The sequence below is a fragment of the Pinus tabuliformis genome, chromosome 7 (assembly GCF_031772625.1).
Source record: "Pinus tabuliformis cultivar Carrire ecotype Pingquan chromosome 7, CPIR1, whole genome shotgun sequence".
NCBI classification, from domain to species: domain Eukaryota; kingdom Viridiplantae; phylum Streptophyta; class Pinopsida; order Pinales; family Pinaceae; genus Pinus; species Pinus tabuliformis.
The window spans coordinates 456,527,168-456,550,863 of NC_142293.1; positions in this window are offsets into that span (position 1 = coordinate 456,527,168).

Consider the following 23,696-nt stretch of genomic DNA (forward strand, 5'->3'; position numbering starts at 1 on the left):
AGCTACCGAGGAAATGTTGTGCACCAAGATGACCAATATGATAAGCTACCAGATGAGGCACTTACTATAGAAGAGGAAGTCGACAGACCCATGGTCAGCAGTTTGAAAGGGGTAGGGTTGAACATGGTTGTTCTCCCTTTGGAGATGCTCTACCTCTTACAGGATAAAGTAATTGCAGAAATTCAGGCCAGGGAGAGTCACGCTCTACAAGTAATGAGTGAGCAGTGCATCAAAATTGAGCAGTTGAGTTTGAAGCACAACGAGACAGTGGAACAGAAGAAGCAAATAATTCAGGTTATGGAGGAATCCTACCAAATGGTCTCGGAGATGGCCATTCAAGTAGAGGAACCGGTGGAGGCTTGCGTTCGTAAGTTAGCCATAGCAGTGCATGACGCAAGAGAAGAAATGGCTAGGGTTCAGCTAGAGCTGAACCTACAGATTATAGAACTGCAATTGAAGCTTAGACTTCAACTTCACAACAACAATGGTGGTGGTTGACATTGCAGTGACAGACTGCATGAAGTTGTTCGAATAGTCATTCGAGTCCTAACCACCTTGCAGGAGGACGCAAACATAGAGTGCCTATTGACAGAGGCATGCGAGCTGCAATAGAAATAAGATGAGGTAAAAGGGACCGCCAGATGGTTTCCCTTACACAGAGGCTTGCAAGGATGCAGCAGGAAAAGGTGCTCAAGGAACAGGTGGATGCCACTTAGCATAAAGAGGCAGCCTTGAAAGTGCGCCTACAACCATGGATCGACGAGGCGTATAAAATTATAGCCTCCATTGAAGCAAAGCTCAGGAAACTGCAAGCAACTCAGGAGAGGATTTAGGGTAGCAGTTCAACAGCAGTGGTCACCGAACAATGTGTGGAGAAAGTCCAGTATGCAACCTCTTAGTGCACCGACAGACTTGCAGCGATCTAAATAGAGCTGGGAGGTCTTCACGCTAAGATCTCTGCACCTGCAGAGTGACTGGAGGGTGATTCGTGATGTTTATGTTGGGGGCCTCTTGGGCGCAGGATCCCCCAAGGGTAGTTTTGGGGCTTAGAGCCCATATTTTGGTCTAATTTTGTAATTCCAATGTAAATACTCCACATTTTATGGGCACGGAGCGCATAGTTGTTAAAGAGTCATAGGGTTTTCCACCTTGATTTCGAGAATGTAATGTCAGTCGTAGAAGATATACCCATGGTCGCAGATGATGGGATTGTATAAATAGAGCTAAGACATAAGTAGATAAAAATCAATCAATCAACAATGTCAAAGTAATGAATATGTATGTGAGATAGCTCTGAAGTGTAAGTCTAAGTTCTGGGTAATATCATAGGTAGAGGCTCTGCAACTGAGTGCGCAGAGGTCTAGTAGTCCACAGCTCAGTGCACAAACCCTTGCAGCTGAGTGTGTAGGGCGAGTCGAGTCTGTAATCTCCTAGAAGTATTAATAAAGAGAAATTTTCTATAATTTCTGCGTATTTATTTTCCATTTATGCATATATTATATTGGATATTAATTTCACTTCTAATGCTTATATGATGCATGAATGTGTATTACTCTATTGGTTAAGTGAAAAAGAGTAAGAACATATGTTTACATGAAGCTAAATAATGTCTGTTAATAAGATAAGTAAGATACTTAGTGTAGTTTGGGGAAATATCATAGTTCGCTGCCCTAGTGGTGTGAAAGCATATCAGCCCTTGGTTAGGGTTGCACGGAATCCAATTGTAACCCTTCACAAAGCTATTGAAGGGTGGAATGAAGTGTGATGCAACCAAAGGTAGCTATAGTTGGAATAAGCTGACATCACAAACATCTCAAGGCTGCGAAAACTTGGTTCCATCATCCCCCCATACTACTTGGGGTGAGACTTGAGTTTGCACTCTGCGGGCTGATGTCGAAAGGACCAATAGTGTAGGGATTTTTTTGGTTAACTAACGTTGAACTTGGGTTAGGCCCCCATAAGCAAAAGAAAGTACCATCGACCTTGGCAACTTCATTGGCTCCTACAATTCCACTAGCTACAGCACTACCAGCTACGACAACATCTACATCAACAACAGGTTCAACATCAGCAACAGCCTAGCCAGGTGGTGAGGCTAGTAAATTTGTCAAGGCAATGGAAGATATGTCCATTCAGACCACAGAGATAAATAAGCTTAAGGAAAAGATAACCAGTCTAAGAAGCTTGTAGAGATTATGAATAATGAAGAAGTACAGAAGTCAACCAGGATGAATGAGTGGATAAAGAGTTACAGAAAGAGCTAACATTAAAGGAGCCACTTGGCCAAGCTAAGGAAAAATTATGGGCCAATATAATTGACTCTGTCAATGATATTCAGCCATCCATTCAAGTCATATTTGAATAGAATGACTTAGTGAAATAAGCTACAAAAGCCATTGAGAGAGTTAAGGCTACTGGGAGACATGCCAGAAGAACCCACTAGAATCATCCATTTCCTAAACTCTAAAAACAAATATGAGTTGTAGGAGTTGGATATACCTGACAGGATTGGCACCATATTAGAAGTAAAAAAGGTGCTCACCAAGAGGAATTTGATGATGAACCTAGAAGACAAATGCCAAACCATGCAGCTGGCTATAGGCAGGGTCATGGTTAGGTTTGATTCTCTAAGGCATAAGGGAAGTGGCCAGAGATCAGGCAAGTAATTCTTTCATGAAGGGAATGCCTACTAGAAAGGTGTTGTATAAGACATTTGAGAACCTGTTTTACCTCCAGCATGAGGTAAAGCACCCTTTTGTAAATAAACCCACTTTTTCCAAGTACACAGAAGTAGATGAAATCTATAGCAAGATGGTGAATATTCAATTACCATATGCAGACACATGGGAGAAATTGAATGACTTACTGTAAAAATACACATTCAAAATGTAAAAATGTACAGTAAAGGTGAAAACAACACATTTAAAGGAAAATTACAGATCAGCCAGGTAAAATAGTATCAGGTGAACGTGTATGAGTTGAGAAAGGGAAAAAAATAAAGAAAACCGTTAGCGTGAAGACCAATAGCAAGGCAAAGAATAAACAACAAAATGTCATGTCATAAAGACAACACAACCAAATAAATAGTGACAACGTACAACAGTTGAACATATGTCTCTATCTTCTTGCATGAAGATATTTCTTTCTCCTAGATTAACTCCCTATATAGTTTGGGATATTTTGTAAAGTATTTTTGTATAAATGCTTCATAATTCGAAGTATTGAGTGTGGATTGATATACATTTGTAGAGTTGTATTGATTAGAAAACTGAGGGTTATTGTACCAATTTTTCAAGTCAACAGACTGGACTAAGTAATAAACATCATTACAGGATTCATCTGTTGAGCTATCACAGTGAAGTATTTTCTTTGTCAAATTTGTTATTTTCTTATGTATCTCACAAAATTACATGTTTTCTAGAGTGAATGAATTAACTAGAAATTTATTTCAGAATTTGTTTAAGTACACTTTGTCCTGAACAGTTAATCATTTCTATGTTTTCTTCTGATATCCAGATCTAAGAATCCTTAATTGCTCTCCCATCTCGGTTGACCTCTTTCAATTCATTCATAATCTAGTCTAAGGAACCCTTAATTGCTCCTTTTATATGATTGGAAACCACTTCACCATTCCAGCCTCAAGATCTAAAATAATTCAGCTACCTTGCCCTCCAGACACTACTTTTAGAACTTGATCCAGTCCTGTTTGCTTGACATTTGACCCCATAGCCCAATGGTAAAATACATCCTTCTATCCATCTAAGTAAGTGATCCCACCACCAAATCCAAATCAAAACCAAAGTACAATCATAACTATCCTTAAATCAATTAACTAAACAAAGTTACATAATAAAGAGAGAGCCCTCTTTGAGCATTAGGAAGGCTATATCCTAATCTCCAAAGTAGGTTTGTGGTTACTTCTATCATTTCTTTCCTAACAACTCAAAAGAAATTTTAGAATGATAACAGTAGGTAGTTCCTCTAAGGTATTGTAGGACATGTTTAACTTCCTTTCAAAATACTTTGGTTCGCCTAACCATAGCTTGGCTCCACTGGTTGATTGCTCAGCACTTATCTGGTTGTTTGTTTACAAGATACATCATTGAACCCACTTGCTACCAATAAATGGTATCATCCACTTCCTCACCTGGAGTGGCATCCTCATTCCTCCAGTTGGTCCCTAGAGGTGTCTCCATGATTTTACAACTCTCCATGCAGAACTTATGTAGTATCTCATTTGCATAATTTCCTTGAGCGAAAAATAGTTCCTCATCGCCTTTCCATACTTCCAACCAGAAGAAGTAGTATACGAGACCCAACCCCTTCATTTCAAATTCCCTTGCAAGGTCCTCCCTACAAGATCTGATAAACTTCCCCTCACCAGTTAAAATAAAATCATAAACATATAAGAAAATAATAAGTAATTTACCTTCTACCAAGATATGATAGAGGTTTGCATCTACTTCACTTTTGGTGAAGCCCAAACCAGTGAGATAGCTATTTTTCCTGGTTTACCAAGCACAAGGTGCTTATTTGAGATTGTGCAATTCTCTCTTGAGTCCGTACACTTGAGACTCGTGATCAAATGTCTCAAAACCTTATGATTTCTCTATGTACACCTCCTCCTCAATAACTCCATTGAGGAATTTTATTTTTACATCCGTCTAGTGGATCTTCCACCCTATCTACATAGCCAGAAAAATAATTGATCTAATGGATGAGTACCTTGATACTAGAGAAAAAATCTCTTCATAGTCAATTCCCCCAACTTGAGAGTATCCCTTGGCCACAAATTTTGCCTTATATTTTTCTATGCTTTCATCTCTTTCCTACTTCACCTTGATACATCTCGAACCCACTACTAATTTATCTACTGATCTTGGGACCACTTCCTAAACACTGTTCTTTACAATGGATTCGTATTCCCCCACCATTACATCAACCCATACATGTTGTTCTATTTATTCCTCAAAAGAGGATGGTTTAGTCTCTACAATAACAGTCATTAGAGCCATGTAGCTAGTATATTGATTAGGGGACCTTCTCTATCTGCACAAATTTGAAGGAGCTCCTACATTCTCCCTCGAATCCCACAAAAGTATATCATATTCTCTAGTCTATTTCCTACCTTATTTGGATGGTTCTTCTTGAGTGGATGTCTCCACTCTTTGCTCCTCAGATTGTGGATTCTCCACAAATTCTTGAGGATCTTACTTTGGAGCTAAAATATCCTCTTCTAGTGGGATTTGAAGCTCCCTCTCAAGAAAGCACTACATCACTTTCTCCTCATCAAAATTTACATCCCTTCTCACAAATATCATTTTGAGGGATGGGAAGTACACACAGTAGTTGTGGGGATTTTTTTGTAACCCACAAATATCCCCAATTCTATTGTCAACTAAATATTCTTCTTTGATTCTTTGGGGACATGGCAGTAAATAGAGGCTCCAAAAATCCTGAAGTAAAACACATCCAGATTTATCCCTGAGAAAGCCTCCTCTGGTATAATCATGCCCAGAATCCAATGAGGACTCTAGTTCTTCTAATAGACATTTTTGTTGAAGGAATCAACCCAAAAATATAGAGGTATGCCTTGTTCATGCAACATCACCCTCGCTGCTCCCACAATGCTACAGTTCTTCCTCCAATAATCCCATTCTACTGTGGGTTGTGAGGTGTTTTCAAATCTCGATGAATTCATTATTTTTCACATAAATTTTTAAATTAATTCAACACGTACTCACCTCCATTATCACTCCTTAGAGCCTTCACCTTCTCTCCAGTTTCTTTCTCAACCTGACCTGAATCTCGGGGGGAGGCTTTCAAGATCTAAAATATTGAAATGGATCTTAGGGGGGGACCGCAAGATCTGAAAAATTGAAATTTCCAGAAGAAAAAGAGTAGAATGCCCAATAAACAAAATCACAAAGAATTTTTTTGTTAAAACAAATAATAACTATAAGGACCACATTGTGGTGGACAATCTGTCCTTTTACAAAATGCGTCTTGTTACTTATATTATTTTTCAATTATAATACCACATGTCAATTCCATGGGTGGATGTCACAATACCACAAATCAATTCCATGGGTGAATGAATACGATGGATGGATGTCACAATACCATGGGTCAATTCCAAGGGTGAATGAGTTCCATGGGTGAATGAATACCATGTCTAGATGACACCTACAATACCATGGGTGGATAAATACCATGGGTGGATGCCACTTACAATACCATGGGTGGATGAATAACATGGGTGGATGAATACCATGGGTTAATGCCATTTTCCATTCGGATCACGACCAGTGCATTAAATTCTACAAACTTGGAGAATGACTCATATTTCTTCCACATGAAGAAGATCCAACACTTCTATGAGATGTCATCAACAAAAATATAAAAGTATTTGTGTCTCATAGTGGAGGTTGTCGAGAAAGGTCCATAGATATTAGAGTGGATCCTTTCTGGGACTACATGTTCTTTTTTGTCTCAATCATGGAATGTGGATTTTGTGTACTTCCGCAAGGTACATCCTTTGCATACATCTTGCTACTCAAGTGCTCCTTTGGGGAGGCAATGGTTGTTTTCTACATAATCTTCAAGGTGACATGATGTAAATGGCCAAGTAATATGTGCCAAAGTTCACTAACATTGCAGCCTTGCACTTTCTCTGCCTTAGTGCTTAATGCACCATAACATTCCACATCTAGCTTATAGATGTTTTTAACACGAACCCCAATATGCTTCACCTGTCCCATGGCTATGTGTCTCGGGAATGGTTTTCCTTTGTTGAAGATCACATATTAACCACAGTCTTTCAGAACTGCAACAACAATGAGATTTTTCCTTAGTTGCGGAAGGAACATGACATCCTTGAGTCTAAGAGGGGAGGCTAACTACATCTAAAAGGTGACTTTACCAACCCTGGTCATGTTGTACCTTCCATCATCCCCCAACTCAAAGTGCATCTACAAATATTTCTCCTCGAGGTCATTGAAAAACTCTCTACGCCTTGTCATGTGGAATGATTCACCTTATTCCAAGTACCACATGCTCCCCATCACTCTATTGGCCATGCATGCAATAAGGGTAAAATCAAGCTCGAACTGTGAAGCTAAGGATTCACCTGCTTCTCCTCCTTAGGTCTTCTTGCTTGCCTTTTTGGTTTGACACTTCATGGCATAGTGCCTGAATTCATGACAATGTAAGCATTTAATTTTTGGCAAATCTTTCTTCTTTCCCCCTTGGATAGACTCTAGTTTAGATTGAGATTTCTTTCCTTTTCATTTCTTTTCCTTTCCATCCAATGCAATGTTTTCTTCATCCTTGCCCTTGGATGAAGTCTCATCTCTGGTATTTTTCCTTATTTACTCTTGTACCAAACAATACCATAAGAGTTCCCAATTTGGTAGCTTCTTCCCCCACATTCACTGAATCTTTTTAGCTATGCTAGCTCTTGGAAAGGCCTACAAGGGCTAGGCTTACCAAGTCATCTTCTGGAACATTTACCCCAACCCCACCATGCACTAAAATATGTAACTAGGTTTAGTCTTCATAATGACATATTTAATCATGATTTTGTGTAATGAAAAAAAAAAGTTATTATTGTTGAATTTGAGGCATGGGTTTCATGATCAAAAGAATTTATTCCTAGGTTAAGCTCCCATTGATAGCTTCTAGGGCTTTTCATTGAGTCTACAAGTTTATGGATTCATTTTCATGTGTGAAGGACCCTTCTTAGACATGTTACATATTGATAGAAAATTATTTGAGTCAAAATGACCCTCCAAGATAAAGTCAAGGGCTATCAATGAAGTTGACTACACCATCAACAATTCAACCTTAAATAAAGACACTTTGGCCTCATGTCAAGTGACAAGGAGCCTATGTAAGGAAGGTATCAACTTAATTCAATTACACACTTCTCACACTTGACACTTGATCACAAGAAGGTGAAAAGGAGCGAAGAAAACGAAGGACGAAGGAAAAAAACAAATGACAAATTTCTGATTTTTTGGGGGTTATTTTCTCTCCACACGTGTGAGGACACCAGGGCACCTTCTTCTATTCCAAATCTGAAATATATTCACCCCAAGAAGACCAAATCAAGAAAAGGAAATGATCTATCTTGTAGGGTGAATTCAATAAGAAATTAGCCCATGTCTGATGAAGAAGTATGTAGGTTAAAAGAGCCCTAACCTTATCATACATGTGAAAAGAAAAATCAAATGTAAAGGGCTGAGAATTGCATGAAGGACAACCAAAAGTTTAAGCTCAGGATTGCAAGGTAGAGGGTCAAGGATGAAGTAATTATTGAAGAAATATCAAAGAAGAAATTGACTTTGACTAGAAGAAAAGATTGACTTCATCTTGGATGAGTTGTTGGTCAAGGGTTTAGGTATTGGAATTTATCAATTGAAGATTCTATCAGAAGAATAATTATGTGGGTTTTCCTCTCAATATTAGACAATTTTTGGCCCTAGATGATCACCTATATCTTGTGTCGTTTGTCTGATTTTTATTTATAATTTGATAGTTTTTTTATGATAGAGAACACTAATAATAAACGAGGAAAAGAAGAAGCAAAGTAAGTGAAGTAAAAATATATCAGAAGCAGTTATTAAGAAATATAAATCATCTACTTTGTTTCCCCTATATTTTTCAACACCAAGTTCATTATGATATTGTGTGAACCTTCTCAGATATTGCAAAATAGTGTCCTTCTTCTACATCTTGATGCTTCGAAGTTTATCATTGAGCACCAGCTTCGTGTGATCACTACTATTCTCAAACAATTTTTTCAATGCTTTCCACATTGAAAATGGAGTTTCTTTTCCATAGAGATTTGAGACAATTTGATCTCGTACTCCCTCCAAAATTATTCTCTTCACCTTGGCTACATATTTCTTCCATTTGAGAAAGGTTCTAGACATCAAATTCCAACAGTTTTGAAACATCTATCTTGATGTATTCTAGTAATCCATTGTCATCCAATACCTCCTCCATAGGATGAAATTAGAGGTTCCTTCCAAGGAATACTATAGCCTTAGCCTACTGAAGTTCATCTTCTCAGCACTTAAGAGATCCTACTACACTGAATTACAAATTAAAACCTATTATAGCGGCTGCAACCACCCTCCAAACGTTTGCCTATGCTTTGATTTTTTAACCTTCCTTCTTAACCACAACAGCTCATCTTGCACTGATCCAAGTATTCATGCTTTGAATGAGACAAATAATTTTCATTTTGGCTTGTTTTTCTTACTTAGTTGGTTTTTCTAACTCACAAGTTGATCTCTTGACTTGGTCCCATAATAGTTATGGGCTTGCCCCAGAAACTATGCAATTCTTGAGGGTGACTGGCCTTGCTATTGGGAATTGTGAAATCCTAACTGCAAGTGAGCCTTGAGCTCAAAAAATGTACAGTCATGAGGGGGAAACCCAACACTGAGCGTAAAAATTATGCAACCCTCACTGAGTTCAGAAACTTCATAGTGCACTAAGCCATAAACTTGCCCAGTTCCCCAGAATTGCGTAGTCTTTCCTAACAGTGTGCATAACCCAAGAAAAAAAAAAACAAAAAAGAATTCCCCAAAAAAAGGATCTAGCTTTGGTATCCCAAAGGAGACAGTTGCGCTATTTTTAGAAAATTCCACCGAATGTCACTTTTGCCTTCCTTTTAGGCATGCATGTCATAAAACCTAATTTGGAATAATATATTTAATTTATGCTCCTAGAGCTCATTTTCGCACTCGAACTTGGAGCTCAAGCATTCCTAAGGAGATCAAGGAACCCTCGGTATGATTGTCGTTGGTTTTCTAGGTGAGTTTTTCTTTTGTCATATTTTGCCACTTTTTTGTTGCTTTTTGTTGTTTGGATTGTGTGAATGTTTTTTCACTTGTTTCTCTACATAGTTCCTCGCATTTTTTTTTTAACTTGTATATTTTTTTTTTCAAGTAATAGATTTCCTTTCCCAAGTGTCGCATGTGTTTTCTTGTTTTCGCACCAATGGTCATCATTGCGTTGAATCTCCTCACATACTTCATTTTCCTTTTGTTTAATAAATTGATGTACTTGATTCATATGCATTCATCTACAACTAGTCATATCTACACTCATATTCACACTATCTTTCAGATATGCTTATTTTTTACACTTCCCTTGCGCAGATCTAAGTTCTTCTTCACCATATCTCACTTTGCATAGTTGGAACTATGCAGTCTAAAGGCTCAAGCCACTAGACTTCCCTCTAGAATTATGTAGAGAATTACCTAACCTGGATACAAATGCACATTGTGCATTTCGAAGATCCAACCTCCCATCTTGGCCACTAAGACTACACAATGTGGAGTCTATCCCAGGCCTTTTCCCAGGCTAAAATGTGCATTGCATAGTTCCAATAATCAAGCTTCCACCCTAGATACTGGGAATGTAGAGTTCCCAGAGTAATCCAGTCACCTCGGTCAAGAAAAACTACACAATCCCTCACATCTAGTGCCTGGATTTCCACTTGAAGTTTCCTTAAAGTTGTCTTGGTTATAAACTGGCATCTGCTTGCCATGAGCATTCTCTTTTTCCAATAGGTACAACAAATTCTTAACATCTCTCTAGTAGTCACAGTTAACATGGCATCAAAGAGAGATGCATCAAAGGAAACCACTAAGAAAAGTACTGGGGAAGTAGTTGAGCAGGCATTAGTTGATTTACCAGTGTATGTAGATACTCATATGCTTATTGAGAAGGGAACTGACATGGAAATAGATCAAAGACACTATTGCAATTGAATTTGATGAATATTTATAGGACCAACATGTTTATCTTAGAATTTGACAGTAAGGACTACATAAGGTTGCATATATGTTCCTCACCTTCTCGTGTGCAGACATCATCAGTTATATTGGCTCACATATGGATGAATAGACTATGAAATTGGGCAGTGCTAGTGGGTAGATGCTTTCCACCTTCATGGAAGAGGACTTTTAGCAGATGTATTCATTCTCGAGCCCGTGAAGTGCATGGACTCACTCTTCTATGCCACCCATAGTTATGTTAACACAAGAGACATTTTCAAGTGTGTGTTGAAAGAGCAATCAAAGTTTCCACAGACACCCACCCATGTTTACAAGATAAAGTCCCTCAGGAAGGCTTACCAGTTCTTGATCATCTTCTCTTGTAGAATATATGGTCAAGAGAGCACATAAACCTTTCGTGAAGGGCCGAATTCTTACTGCACCAGTTGATAAGTGATTGGAGGCCATTCAACTGGTCTAATCTATTGGCTCCATAGTTGAAGTCCCATGTTGCTAAGCCTTGGAATCTTCCCAAGGATGAATGAGAAAAGTTATATATGTCTTCATAATTACTGGATGTAATATGTGAACAATAGAAGTTCCCTACAATGAATTGGACATGGACACTATGAGAGACCTTCATGAACATCTATTGCAAGTTTCTTTTTCACTACATTTATCGAGGAGTAATGGAAAGGCTAACTGACCACTTTTTCATCTCACTATACAAGCTTATATTTGAGCAATGTCCACCTTGCATGTCCCAAGAAGCCATCGAGGTGATAATACACATTGTAGATTGGTATGCCTCACTAGGTGGCACCTTTATCAGAGTTTTTGTTCGAGACAAGTCTTCACATGTTTTTTCAAGGTATCCCATTGATAAACTAATCATGCAAGAAGTATCATACCACCTCGCTATAGGATTTTTAGAATCACTACATTAGAAAAAGAAAGCACCATGGCCCACTCTTCCTTTGCATATTAGATTATACGAGATTAAGAACATGAAATATGTAGATGTTGAGGGTAAGGAAATCATGAAACCCATGTTTGTCACCAAGGACTTGAACCCGTATGATCCCTACAATAATTGCAAGGATCATTGTATGAGAGTCCACTTTTCATGGATCAACGGGAATTTCATTGGCTAGAGGAGGATCCTTGGAGGTACTACTATAATGCCTCTAGACTCAATGAACCAATCAGTATAAAAAGTACTTTCAAGGCTACTCCATAAACAACGACAGTTTTGGAAGCAACACCAATGATAGCAGAAGGCATCAATATAGTGCAGAAAAATGGAAAGAGGAAGATTGTTGATGATCCAGAGGGAGACCAAAGCATCAAAATGAAGGATGATCCTATCATCACGAAGGAAGCTTTGGAAGTAGAAGCAAAGTGGAAGCAATGAATGAAGAGAGAAGAGCAGAGGAATAGAGAAAAGCAGAGGTTGTAGGAAGTAGAAATGGAGTTGCAGGAACAGAGAAGAAATTGAAGGAAGAATAGGAGCTGAGGAGGAGAGAAATATAAGTGAAGCAAAAGCAGGAAGAAGAACAAGGGTAAGGCATGATGATAGAGGAAACAATGTTGATACAAGTTGAAAAAATGGAACAACCAACAACTAAGGAGGAAATTGAACATATGTAGCATGAGGAGCTTTCTCAGCAGATTGAGCAATTGATTGAAGTGACAAATGTGGAGTTGGAACAAGGTTTCTAGCATGGATAATTTGACCTAATTCTAAGAGAACCACAAGTCATCACTCAACCTCCACCACCTATAGTAGCAAACCCAACCTCGAGCGACCAAGGAGATGTTTCCCTCCTTGATGATGATCCGACCATGGATGTGTACAATTTGTCATTCGATGAGTTCCAAAAGAGGATTGTACAAGCACGATGGAAGAACTTTCTGGATGATCACACGTCACCTACATTCATCAAAGAAAGGATGATAGTGTCAGAAACCAGGAAGCATCAAAGTACTGTTGTCGAAGCCAACTTCGACAATGCATGAGAAACAAGATCAAATTTTTAGTATCTGATCATCCAGAATGAGAATCTGGTAAAGAACTTGCAAGTTGCTAGTAAACAGGCATAACAACTCCGAGATATAACACAAAATGTAGTTTCTACATTGGGGTAGATGAGCACAATGATACTTGCTGAAGTATCAACACTTGGAGAAACCATGCAGAATCTCTATGACGACTCTGTCACTGTGCATTAATCAATTGTTCATTTTCATGGTCTACAACAGTGGAGCAAAGAGTTTGTTAAAACTCTCAAAAAATTACATTCTTCCATCAACTATGTACAAGAGTGGAAACTTCAGTTCAAAGGGGACCAACTTTATTTAGTGAAAAATATGAAGCCACAGGCAGAGTTGGAGAAAGCAAAGGTCTCAATGTTCATTTAGAATAATGAGCAACTCGCCTCATTCATCAGCAACACACAGGCCTCATATGTGCGGTTGTATAGTAGCTTGGATGTCTTGGTGAGAACAACCAGATCCCATAAATCAGTTCCCCCACCAATGCTAAACACAAGAAAAATGTACGCTAGGAGGTTGAAGTGTACTTGGATCAGCTAAGGAAAGAAGCCACGAGGGAAGACTCAGAGTTGAATGCACATAACATGCAGAAGTTCATCGGTGGTCGTGTCAAGATCGAGACAATGTTGCTCATGTTTTAGAATGAGTTGTATATAGGTTCCAAGATAGTGTATCCGTATCTCATGGAGGATAAAGTCCGCTTCGAGAAAGACATCGTTAAGAAATTTAGGGACACCATCACATAGTACCAAGCTTGGCATCAATATGTGACCAAGAAGTAAAAAGTGGAGGTTGTTGAGCTAGACATCCCCCAAACATCAGAATCATAGCGTTGTGTCTTGTTAGGCTATTTCTACCCTATTTTGTCTTATATGGGTACAATTGGAAAATCTATTATTATTTGTAATTATGTTGTAAGTGAAATTCCAAGTGTCAATATTGGAATATGAAAAGTCACCATGTAATGTATTGTGTCATATTGTGAAGAAGTTGAATAGTCATGAGGGTAGTTCAATGGTCACAAAGGGTAGTTGAAGGGTCACTCCCTCTTGTTATAAATAGAACCTCATAACTCATGTAATAGGATTTTGGGAACCAATATTTTGGCTAGGCTTAGGCTTAGAAAGAGCTTGGGAGTATTATGAAGAGCCTTGGCTTCTCCATAGCACAGAGCGAGTATACTTCTTTGGAGAAGCGGGTTTTATTAGCTGTAATGTTACACTATTCGGGCTAGTGGTCATCAATGGTGTATGTATGGATGAAAATCTCACTTATAATAATAATATCATAGCCAACACGCTTTCATGCATATGTCATTAATATGGTAGGACTATTCTTGTTCTATTGGAAATGCATGTTATTTAACTTACACATATTCTTATGAACTATTTTGTTTGGATTTGTACGACTTGTTAAATGTGTGTTTTTGGATTAACTCATCACTTTAACTTGTGGACTATTCCACATCTTAGCTTGTGATGTCATTTCACTCATGTGTTCCTTCCAAGATGTGTACTATTACAAGCTTCCAAGGGGTGCACTTCCTTTTCCCTTCATGTGTTGGAACATTCATGCATCATACTTTTCTCTCCACAAGATGACACACTTTCTCTTACCTAAAGTTATCATACTTTTGTCTATGCGTCTCTATAGTCAAGGCATAACATTACCACCCACTGCTGGGACTCCTACTCCAAACAATATGAGGTCTAGTTGGGACTTCATAACGGGGAGATCCTCTGAATGTTGGCAGGTCCAACACCATCAACATTTCTAGTGCTAGAAGGAGGGCTATATGGAAAGATGAACCTTTGAAGTTTGTTATGAATTTCTGCATACATTTGATGAATTCATCCCAAATCATAACCCCGACATGTTTTTATAACTCTTCAAATTTGAAAGTGCGGAAATCATTTTAAATTACTTGTCTAAACTTAAGTTCAATGGTGAGGGTGGAATAACCTTGCTGAGGCACGCAATTTCTTTTCTTGGTTCTTATGATAGGAATGACCTTTAGTTTGAGTATGTTTTCAGTGGGTTGTTTTCTCTCGCGTTCCAAGGGAGCACAAAGAAATGGTGTCACACATTGCCTACAGCCTCCATGCACTCTTTCAAACAATTTGATGGTGAATCATGTCATGCTTTCATTCTTTATGATTGTAAAGCCCCTAATACCAAAATTCTAAAATTGCAAAAAAAACATGATGAATATCTTCAAGATTTTCATGATTGTTTCCTTCATTACTCTCTTGAATTTCCTAAAAATGAAGTTGATTGGGAATTTTCGACTGGAAGATTTCAATCTCTTGTGAACATTTTTGAAAACCCACATGAGTTAGAATGTTTCAAACCTCTCGCAACATACCTCGGTGTTAGATATTCTAAATCAAAGATGTAAAATATTCCTATTCCAAGTGACCCTTCATCCCCTTCTTATCAGTTAACCCTAACTCTACAGGTTGGGGTGGGAGAAGTTGGGAATCCACCTGTTGATATACCACCATCTCCTCCTACCCCACCTGCTTAGAATTTATACATAGATTTGGACTATAACTTCAATGATTGTGTTGAAGTTCTATCTCCTCATCCTTCATCCTTCGGTCCCCCTAATCCTTTGGATTTCGGTGTGTTGTGTTCATCTGTATCAGATTTGTCTCATGAAGTTCATGAGGATCAAGTTCTTGGTGGAGTTAGTGTTGAACAACCAACCTATGAAATCATTTGGGATGAGTATGTGTGGTAATCTGAACAAGAACCTGTAGTTAAGGATCAAATCCTTCTGTCTGTACCTCTTCTGTTGTATCCTCATATATTATGCAATTTTTCCATTCCTACTCAATCTTGTGAAAATTGATTTTCATATGTTTCTACTTTCAATCATTCGCAGAACACGTGGAATGTCAGTTTTTAATTTGAATGTGGAGAGGAAAAGTATGTCTTCCTGGATCCTCCCAATCTCTCAGCTTACCTTTCCGGAAACATAGAGGGTGAAATTTCTCGTTTTCCATCATACTCTCTTTATGATTCCTCAGATCATGGGGATGCCCTTGTTTGTGATCTTGAACTTTATGATCGTGGTTGCCGTGATATTTTCATTCATTCAACCAATCACTATGCTGGTTTGTCCACTATTGGTATTTCTAAGCCACTAGTCTTTTATGATCCATATTTTGATGAATTGGTCCCCAAGTTGTTGAGGCACTTCAGCACGAGCTGATGGTTATGTCAGGTTATCGTAGCCTTGAGGTCAGTTCCACTTCTGATAAAACATGTGTTGAATCTTTCCAGGCTCCTCATAACTCTGATGTACATGTTGAAAATAAATATATCTCACAATTTTCGCATCTCCCATTTGTATGACAAGATCCTATCACTCAATCATTGGAGGATTCGTATGTAGCAAGCACTGTTGCAAAACAAAAGTTCTCTTCTTTCTTCATTTTTGCTCATTTTTCAAGTTTAAAAGTGTCTACCTGCTTGTCTTTGACTCGCAATGTGTTAAGACACCATGGTACATCCACATAATTCCTTTCATGTGCTTTCCATTTTTAATTTTCTGCGGATGCATTCAAGCTTTGAATGTTCTGGTTTGTCTTGTTTTATCTTTCTTCCTTGTTGGTTTTCTTGCATATCCTTCTTGACATTCATGTTATTGCCTGCATGGGTCAACCGATGCACCGATTCATACATTGGAAGTATCACTTTACGTGAGTTGGCCCGTCTTCTACTTAGGTTAGGAGTAGGAGTAGTTTTTCTTTTCTCTTTTGTTTCCTTGATCTACTTTACTTTGTTTTTATTTATCCCGCTTCTTTCCTCTGTTTCTTTTCTTTTTGAAGTTGTAGGTCATTTTTCACGTGAAATCATGTTTGGATTCTTAGACAAGCAGGGTGAACTTGAAGAGGAACTTGTACTGCTACCAACATTTGTTTATTTGTCTATTCCTTCTGTTTATGTGAATCTTTCATTCCTTTTAGTCAATGATACCTTGATGGAAAATATGTTCCTTTCGAAGAGAGTCATGGTGAAATCATGTTTCTTTCACTTTTAACTAGTACCACCTAGCCTAATCGGTTTTCTATTTTTAGTTAACCCTTGTCAACTAAGTCAGGAAGAGTAAGGAGAGGTGATCAGTTGCTCAGTATTTAGCTCAAAATTCAAAGTTACCATATTGGATCGAAACTTGTACAAATGCATTTGTCTCTTCAAGACAATCACAACACAATTCATTTCACTAAAAACCGAGTCTAGATGAAGGAGAAAAGGCCGGCTATTTGTTTTCCTATACAGCTAAAAAAGTTGTTGAACAAGACAGAATTCTGACATGGTTGTGCAGTCAACATGATGGGAATCTTCTTTAGTTTTTTCCCAATGAGGTCATGACAAGTGTCACTTCAGGATTCTCAAGTTTAGTTGTGTGAAGGTGAAATTGCCCAATGTCCTTCAAGGTGGAATTATTGGTTAATGGTGAATACTACGTGGAAATTAATTTTTTTTAAATATGTATATATATATATATATATATATATATATATATATTATTAAACATAAAAAATTACATAAAATCCAAACTATATTCCACAGGCATCGAAATATTTATAAGGCACATGTTATATATTTGATTATATGCTTAAATTTCGAAAATATTTGAATGAAAAAATATACGTAGGGACGGGCACACGGTGGGTCAAACCTGTGACCTCCCCCTCTCAACTCTATCGTACTACCAATGAGCCATCAGTGGACCTTGAAAATGGTGACCGCAAAAAATATTTAAGCCAACCATGATGCTGATAGGAGGAGAGGACAGAGCCAACCTTGTGGGTCAACCCCCTCTCCATACGACCACCCTCTAAAAACCGAGGTCTAGCGTAAACGACTAAGTGTGATTAGCACCCCTAATAAAGCTTAGCGTCAATTAATCAACAATTAAAGTTATCGGTGGTTTTAGAGGAGTGCCAAATTTGGCGGGACTGCCAATTTTTGCGGTGGTAGTGGGAGTCTTCTCCGGTTTTAGTAGGGTTTCCAAGGGAAAAATTGAATGAAGCATATCTTGAGAAATTTTCGACCAATTTTGGAAAATTAATATTCATTCCTAGATGATTTCGACATTATGAACTCATTGTTGTAGCTTGAAAATGCAATAGAATACTTCTACAGGTTATTTTCCCATAGGGAAGTTCAGGGAAGCCCAGGGCCACCAGGAAAGGAGGTCATGCCCAAATCAGCCAGAGTCAATTTTCAAATATCTAATAGTCATTTTTGGATAATTTGGACATTATGAAAAAATTTCTGGTAGCATAAAGTGCCATAGACATTTGTAAACAACATTTTTTCGAGATTGAGCTAACATAGAGGCCCAAGCCGTGGAAGCTGGACCAAGGAGATGTAGCCCAAGAGGCGTGAACTCCTTCATCAAAACACTATGTTAATGTGTCTCTTTGATAGTTTGTTGCACTATACATGTTTTTTATTCAATATTTATTTTTGAAGCTATTTTTCTCATGAATGTCACTTTAAACTTAGGGAAATTTAATTGATTGTATGCATAAACAACTAAGGAAACCTCAGCACAAGAAGCAATAAGCATGCACAAGTCTATAAATATGTAATTGTTATTACCCCAACAAAACCAAGAAACAAAACTCGATGGGGAAACGGTAATCAATGAATCTTACGCTATTATAGAATCTGTGAAGCAATATTCTCCAAAATGTGTGGTTAGTGATAGGGCTGCACAAAAACATAAGAGGCATGATTCAGATTGCAGGTGTATGGAGGTCATTTTGGCTTCAAACAAATATTACAAGGCTTTGAGAGACAACGAGGAAACTAATGTTGCTCCTCAAGTCAATACGAAGGCTAGAACATTTACAGAATTCACATGCGTAGTTAGTGATAGGACTACACAGAAACACGTGAGATCTAATTCAGATTGTGACAACGTGGCTAAGAAAATGAGATCATCTCCAAAAAACAACGATTCCAGTGAATACATTAACTTACCCCAAACTTTGATGTCTCATTCGATAATGAACAACGACTGTAGGAAGGTGAGAAAAACTGAATACATTATCTCACAAACTTTGATGTCGTATTCGATAATTGGCAGTGACTGTATGAATATGATAACAACTCCATCGAATAACTGGGAACACGATAAGTCTATAACATCACCCCAAGCTGAGGTTAGATCCACAAAGATTAAGACAACAAACGATGTTCATGATAAGGGGACAATATCATCCTATGTTGAGAAAATAGGTAAGCATATCATAAATCTAGCTAGCACCCAGATTGACCAAGTCACGTTAGGTCTACTTGAAAGAGGTTTGAATTTTTCCATTTCTCCATGGACCATCCCCAAAGAAGACATTATGTGCAACATTGAGTATGGGATTAAGGATTTACCGGAAAACATTAAAGAAATTGTGAGACAAGATTTCTCCATCATCCTCTGGAGAACGAAACCTCCCAAAAGCAACATTTCCTAACATGAATAGCCTTCTCTTAAGTCCCTTAACCAAAATCCTAATATTGTGCTCTTGAAGGCTAACAATGGTGGTGCCATTATTATAATGAACATAAAGGATTACAATGAAAAGATGCTAGACCACCTAACTAACAGTGGTTGTTACATCAAATTAAAAAAGAATCCCATAAGAAAGGCATCCAAGGTTGTTAGTAACTTAATAAAATCTAGAAAAGAAGACAACATTAAGAATATTATGGAAACTAATCCTTATATCCCTAGGATTTATGGAGCCCCGAAAATTCACAAAGAAGGTATCCCCATAAGACCCATTTTCCTCAAACACCTAAACAGTCAATCTAATTCTATCCAATTTACTATGGAAGTGGAAGGGAATCAGAGCCTTCTCTTTCTTGACATCCTAATAAAAAGAAATCAAGATGGCTCAATATCTCACCAGGTATATCATAAGAAAACCCACACAGAGCATTACCTTCATGCCAACTTACACCATCATCCTACTAAAAAACTAGGGTTTCTCAACACTCTTGCTACTAGGGTTGTTTGCATTTCGGATCGTGATCATTTTGAACAAGAGAAAAACCATCTTATAGATGTTTTTGAAAAGAATGGATATAGAAGATGCCAAGGAATCAAATATTTTGAGAAGGCTGAGAATCCTAAAAACAAACAACCTATGGATGAGTGTGTTGGTAAGGTCAACCTCCCCTACATATTGGGCACCACTAATAAAATTTCATATATTTTAAAGAAAAACAACATAAAAACTACCTTTAAACCTATGAGCACCATTAGCAGATGCCTAAAACCAATTAAAGATCCCATTGATCTTAAATGCCATAAAGGGGTTTACCTGTTTCCTTATTCTTGTGGCAAAACCTACATTGGTGAGATCGGCCGATCAATCTCAACTAGGATAAAAGACCATGCAACTGACATTGAGCATAACCGTTCCAAAACCTAATCTTTGGTTGAACACTCCAATAAAACCAATCATCATATTTGTATTGAAAACTCTTGTGCTATGGCCAAAATTGATCATTATTACCATAGGAAATTCAAAGAAGCTATCGAAATAGGTAAACACCCTAACAACCTTAATCGCGATGACGTTTGGAAAATTAGTGATAATTTATCCCGACTCTTACCTCTAATCTCACCTTCCCCTAAATGTTCCCTTCCCTCTTATCCCTTGACATGGCCTCCATGCTCTTCCTTTGTATTACACTAACCTTATGTTCATTTAACCATTTTCTTCAAATCATCAATAATAAATAAAGAATTAATTATAAAAAATTTAAAAAGAATCTAACAACTTTAATTTAATCGTTCAATTCTAAAATATAATTCTTTATAAAGTAATTATCAATAAGGGTATAAAAATATAATTAAATTTAAAATACACTTAAAATTTAATACAAAAGAACAAAAAAAGTTTTTACTTAATTTAATTTAAAATATTAGATTCATTCTTCGAATTAATAATATAAATTAATTTATTGTCACTAGGCATTCATTATTTTATTTTCTAACTTAAAATTAAGGTAATCTTATAATTAATAATACATATAATTATTAATTAGTTTATAATCACTAATCAATATTAATTACAAAATTAAAAATTCTAATCCTAACTTTAATCTTAAAAGAAGAAAAACTAGATATTTAATTGGGAATTAGAAGCCAACAACTAAAATAATTATTAAGTTAACAATAAAATTAAAATTAACAAATTATAACAAAACTGAATTAAACCTGTCAACTTATATTCATTCCCATAACAACTGTAGCCTTATTTATTAACCCTATTGAGTTTTGACTTATTCAATCATGGATTTATTCCTAATGATGAACCACAGAGGTTGGTTCGAAACATTGATTCTTACAAACATGAATGTGATGAATTTGGAGGATAACACTACACAAAATACAGATCATAGAAGCCTCAAATCATTAATAAAATTAATCATACAAAAATAGATCAAGTTGGTATCGGAGCAAAGGTTGAATTGCTTGATTGTTTGAGTTTGTGCATTTAGGATTTTAATTGTTGCAAAATTTTGATGCTAACAAGGTTAAAGTTGCAAAAAGGAGAAGGGAAGCTATTGGTTGCAATGTGTGAGGTAATGGCCACAAGAAGGAGAGTCACAAGGCCACAATCTCCACCACCCAAGGTTCCAATTTTAGCTGCACTTGAAACTCCTCAATTTTTTTCTTCAACTGAGATTGAAAAGTTATAAGCAGTACAAATTTATCAGCCTGAATCCATAGCCATTATGTCTGGAGAAAGAATGCATGAAGGTCCCTCTTCAAAAGAGGAAGAATTTTGCTGGTTTTAACCCCATACAGAAATTACCTGCATATGAATTCTAAAACACAGAAAATAAACAATGCGAGAGCATAACACATAAAACACATATACCTAGAGATTTTCCATTAGATCCCAAAACCGGGACTACCATCTTGATTTTTAATTATGTTCCTTTTAATGTTACAATACATATTTATACATGTTGAAGCATCCAATACCATGGACTGAAAAAACATCGCGTCCAAAACCATGGACTGAAAACCATCGCGTCCAAAAAAACATGTGCAAAAATCATTCACAAAACCATAGGTAGGTCTGCCCAACCTAACATAGAGTCCAAAACCAAAATTTTCTGAGGCGCTTGCCCAGACCCCCTATGACTTCCCCCCCTCTAACCCTCAATTAACTACATGGTCTAGTTGTGGAAAGAATATAACACAACCCAACATTCTCCCACTTATTTTTTTCTTTCCACAGGGGGCCAAAAGAGATTTTAGTCATTTATCCAGCCCTTCAACGGCCATTGTTTCTCTACACCAAGAGAACTTATCAGAGCTCACAGATTTTGTCAATGCATATGCAATATTCTTCAAAGTGTCCACCTTTACCGGCAACACCTTTTTGTCTTCTATCATATCCCTCACAAAGTGATATTAAACGTAAATGTGCTTTGTCTTTGAATGATATGCGAGTTTCTTTGCCAAGAAAATTGCACTTTGGTTGTCACAGTCTATCCTTATAGCTTCCTGTACTAACCCCATACTTGAACACAATCTCTGCAGCCAAACTGCTTCCTTGCTTGCATGAGTGGCTACCATGTATTCTGCCTCTGTAGTTGATAGTGCCACTACAGATTGTTTCTTACTCATCCAACTGACTGTACCTCCAAATAGGTTAAACACATACCCACTAGTAGATCTTCTCTGATCCAGATCTCCAGCCCAGTCTGCATCAACAAAGCCATGAATATCCAACACTGTCCAATCTTGTTGTTCCTTGGTAGCACAAACCATAATCACTAGTACCACACAAATACCTAAAAACCTGCTTCATTGTTGTCCAATGCTCCTTTCCTGGTTTTGACATAAACTTGTTCAATACTCCCACTGCATGTGCAATGTCTAGTATAGTACAGACCATTGCATACATTAGGCTACCGACTGCACTTGCATATGGAACACATGACACGTCCTCTTCCTCTTCTTGTGTCTTGGGACACTGTTCAACAGATAACCTCGTATCTACAGGAATAGGAACCTTCACCGATTTACTATCCTGCATATTAAATCTATGTAGTATTGTCTCGACATACTTCCTCTGGTTTAGCTAGATCTTCCTCTTTGCCCGATCTATTTTAATTTCCATGCCCAAAATATAGTTTGCAGCACCAAGATCTTTCATGTCAAATTTGGAGGAGAATTGGGTCTTCAAATCTTGGATAATTTCTTTGTCATTTCCAACCAGCAACATATCATCCACATACAAGACTAGATAAATAACATGGTCACCAATTAATTTAAAATACACACAGTGATCTACTTTACTTCTGGTGAAGCCAGGTCCCCATATAAATGTATCAAATTTCTGATACCACATCCTTGGTGACTATTTTAACCCATACAAAGACTTCTTTAACTTGCATACCAGTTCTTTCTTACCCTTCACCGCAAAGCCTTCAGGTTGCTTCACGTAGATTTCCTCTTCCATATCCCAGTGAAGAAATGTTGTCTTCACATCCATTTGTTCTACCTCAAAATCAAAAGCAACAGCAATAGATAAAAGTAATCTAATAGAAGTTACCTTGGAAACAAGAGAAAAAATATCACCAAAATCAATTCCCGGCACATGGGAATAACCTTTTGCTACCAACCGAGCTTTGTATTTCTACACTTTTCCTTCGGCATTTTTCTTCTTTTTGAATAACCATTTGCTGCCAATCTGTTTCCTTCCAGTTGGCAAGTCCACCAGATCCCAAGCCTCATTTTTGTGCAAAGATGACATTTCATCAACCATCGCCTCTTTCAAGATTTTTCCATCCTCTATATCC